Here is a 4,434-nt window from a genome sequence, read left to right as displayed (position 1 = left end):
TGCCCTTGGCTGTACTTTGACCTCAGGGACCAAACATTAATCATTATCACTGCTGAACACTTTCTCTGACCTGTCATTATGCTGTCAGTGGTGAAACACCACTTGGTTTGGTTTATCCTGTTTTAAAATGGAATTTCAATGGCTCAGCATGAAGCAGCCCTCATCAAAGGAAAATCAAAAAAAAGTTTTCCTCTGCTCAAAACAAAACCCATTTGAAATTCAGGCTCATATTGAGTCCTACCAGTGGATAGACTTAGGCCATCTGTATTTAATTGATGTAGGCTACTATAAGCCCATTGTATGTACATAATGTAAAGGACTGTTATTGGTAAAAGTACACTAATACATTAAGAAAAACATCTACTGTGTTCAGATTAATTTCCCAGCCCTATGTGTGAGCTCACTGGATCTTTTATGAATCATTAGGTTGTTCCCTGTCCTCAAAACTAACTCCTGAACTGGGCATGGCCTTCCCCTCTCAAAAGCAGGGAGTGCTACAAAGATGAAAAGGTCTAGGTGTGGTTCTCTGCCTTATTAGGGAATGCGTTTGGGGTAAACGCATTGATTCAAAGAATTGTATATTCGTAGAAGCCTTTAAGCCCCAGCACTTGTCCCAACAGGCCACCACTTGTAGACGCGTATAATTTCCTTGCCAAGAGTGAGCTAATCAAACATCATTCAATGTGTTCATGTGTCAAGTCAAGTCAAAAGGGATTAGCCTCCTATAAGGGCAGGGGTTTGGTTTGTGTTGTTCTGAGAAAGGCGTCGTTGCCTTCATTTCGGGACACATGACATTCTTCATCGCGTGCACCTATGCATTTGCATAGTAACTTAATGTCGAATTGTGGTTGTTCCTGTTCCGTGCTCCTAAAAGCCTGCATAAGTCGTGGCAGACGCAGGTGTAGAGAGGGCGTCACCGTGAATACTGAGATGACTACAGCATTTCTCAGACAGGGTGGTTTGCAAACCTGATAAGAGTGCTGATTAACTAACGTGCTTTACGACGTCATACCACCGGTGACTTACCACGAGGCAGAGAAAGTTTCGAATTTCCTATTCTGTAGCACCTATTAACTTTGCAATAAAATCGTAGTCAGATCAATAGACAAGCAAGTAGCCTTCTAGATAGGCTGTTGACGAATACAACCATAGATGTATATAAAACAGACAGGCATAATAAATATACAGTTGAGTGCATTGTGACAACACATGGATTAACACAGGCGGACCAACGACGAGCACCTCTCTCATGCTGTGCTGCTGGAAGCCCATTTCCGAGCTCTCCTGGCTGCTGATACTGATCCGCGGTACGTTCTGCTGCATGTAGACCTGCTGCAATCATCTGAGGCATGACCTGGGAGGTCATCATTTGGGGCATGACTGATGAGAGGTCATCATCTGGGGCATGACCTGGGTAGCCATCATCTGGGGCATCACCTGCGAGGTCATCATCTGGGGCATCACCTGCATTTGAGGCATACCCTGGGGTATCACCTGCATTGAGGCATAGCCTGGGGCATCACCTGCATTTGAGGCATAGCCTGGGGCATCACCATGAACTGCTGCTGCTGCTGCCGCTGCTGCATTTGCTGCTGCTGGACGGGAACCAGGTATCGAACGGATTCGTATGATCCATTTAAATTGTACCCCGAGGAAAGTGTGGTTGACATTGAGGGTAAGGTACGGGACGACGAGTCCGAGCAGACGCTGTAGGTCCTGTAAGACGTCTGGTGAGGGAGAGACAGTGTTGGGGAATTTACGTTTTCCATGGGTGCAGACGAGAACTATAAAATAGCAAAAAACAAACAAAGAACAAAAGATAAGCCTTCTTCACAAAAACTCGCCAAGGTGTCCACCTCGAAAAAACGCCTGTTGACAATGTTTCCGACTTCAAACTTTTGCTTCATGTGAAACGCTCGCAGTGTCCGTCGCTGAAGTGAAACCGCGCAGTTGTGGGACCCGTCCTACAAGGAAGAGGTAAACGAGGAGAGCTCATGTAGGGCGGGGCCTCGCCAACTAAGTTTCTGGATCAGTGGGCGGTGACCCACCTGTAGTCGGGTATCCTCTGCAGTTTAAAAACGCACTGATGTGTATGCCTTACCTTTAGGTAGCGATGTGCAATAATAATCAAGCAATAATAATAATGAAATACTATTTTTGACACTCCTTTCTGTTGAAGCCGAGCTGTCCAAAGGGTTCTATTAATTACATTAGGGTAAGTAGGCCTGCATGATCAAAAAAGGACAAGTGAAATATGAAAACCATAAGTGAATATCGTTTATTACAGAAGGCCCACATGTCTTTTTATATGAAGCCAAACAAACTAGCAAAAGGAAAAATAATAGTTGACACATCATCTCAACCATACCAAGCCATGCCCAAACAATCGAGAGGGAACTGTGACATAAAAGTTCAATGGACATGTTGCCAAAGTGCAGTAGAGCTGAAAAGTATCGGCCAATTCTTTACACATGAACTTGTTGTAAGGGGTGGCAAAATGTTGAGTCGTCATGCCAAAAAAGGGTGAGTAGGAGGGACTAGTGGATGATTTGTATAACTCAGTATACTAAGCAGGTAATAACAGCAAAAATTATGTTTTTTGTCAAAGAGGTGTGGTAGAATAAAGAGACAGTACTAGAGTATTCCAATTGTAAAAGAGAAAATGACTAAATTATCAACCTTTTGTTTGGAATAACTAATTGAATTGGATCGGTAGGGTAGACATACACATACATGGACAACAATTGATACCAATCAGTTATCAGAATCATTTAAAAGAATGCAATCAGGTCACATTCATAAACGCAGGTTTTTCCAGTGAAGTACACAATAAATACAAAGATCTGTAATCTGAAAAAGACTACAATTTAAAAAGTACCTATTGTAAAACCAAAGCAATTATATTTGCCCAACACCACATTTAAAGAATATTTAAAACAGACATTTTATGATGAACTGAATGTACATATTAAAGACAAGTTTAAAAAACAAATAAAAACATTATGTGCAACGTGAAAAAAAAATCGGATTTTTTTTTTTTGGGAAATATGGATTTTGCAAGACAGAAAAGCAAGCCCCAGGACTGTACATTTTGTACACGCAACCTTCCTCCCACAATTGCCATGTCAACAATAAACTGCACTTTGTGTATCCATTTTGTTTAAATCTCCAGGTACTGCACAAGTATACACCTTCTTACACAAATCTAGCTTTGATAAAACATTAAAAACATTAAAAAAATGTTAAAGGACTGGTTGAAGTCAGGGTATTGCCAATTATCAATCAAATCATAGAAAATATAAGAAGCCAAAACAACAAACAGCTGTTTGCACAACACCAAACACAATTTCCACCATTATAATATGCACAATTGCATCATTCAGCCAAATAATTAGGAAACATTTGTTTAAAAATATTTTCCACTTGCTACGTATAATCAGATATGCTCTTTCTAGGAGCATGTATGTTGAATTTGGCACAACAGAAATGTATGCTGCTCATCTTGACACACCAGTCATCTCAAGTGTGTGCAAGCGTGTAAGGATGCACAGAACATACAATTGATGAGGGCAGCTGACCATAACTGAACTTGACTTGAACCTGATTGAAAATTGTTGACTGTACATGGAGACACTCCTATAACCAATAGATTACCTCATTTATTCATGTTCTACATTAGCCTGAAGTCATTTCTTTGCGAAAAGGATGTGTGAACGAATAACTAGGTGACATAACATGAAAGCAATGGTGAAATCCCAAGGCTGGGTTAGAGCACAATGAAATGTTCTTATCCAATAGAGATGAGACTAAAGCAGGAAGTCAAGTGTAGGCTCCAATGAGGTAACGCATATTCAGACCTCAGGCTAAATAATATATTTTCTGTGTGAAAGAGATCAGACAGGTCTCTAGTCTGCATCTACGGGGAAGAAAAGCCGTCTCAGAAATACTGGCAGGACATACTGAAAGTTGTTCTCCAAGCAACATGATACATACAGTAATCATAAAAGAAAAGTTCTGTAAAAGGCCTCCAAAAAGGAGCAACTACAACATAAAACCAATTAAAAATATTTGACCCGACCAATCAGTAACAAGGAAGATTCACATTCTTAGGTTGTCATGTTTTTGTTTGGTTACAGTTAAAAGGTGGAAGTAATTATTATATATGAACCAAATTTTTGTTAATAGTTAGTTTACACTATTCCCTTTTTTATAGCCCTCAGGACCCAAGGTGCTTTATAATGGGTAGCTTGGAGACCAGGCTAATCACGTGACCTCATGAATGTGAGTTCATGTAATCAGCATGGTCACCAGGCTAACATATTGAAGCCCCAGAACCAGGAAGAAAATAAAAGAATAATCCTCAGCTAAAGGCATTCTCTGCCTTCGTTCACTGGCCACTTTCTAACTGCACACCTTGACACTCATTACTGACCT

Source organism: Gadus chalcogrammus, chromosome 7 (genome assembly GCF_026213295.1).
Source record: "Gadus chalcogrammus isolate NIFS_2021 chromosome 7, NIFS_Gcha_1.0, whole genome shotgun sequence".
Classification (NCBI taxonomy): domain Eukaryota; kingdom Metazoa; phylum Chordata; class Actinopteri; order Gadiformes; family Gadidae; genus Gadus; species Gadus chalcogrammus.
The sequence above is the reverse complement of the archived record's forward strand: the minus strand, read 5'-3'. Positions refer to the sequence as shown.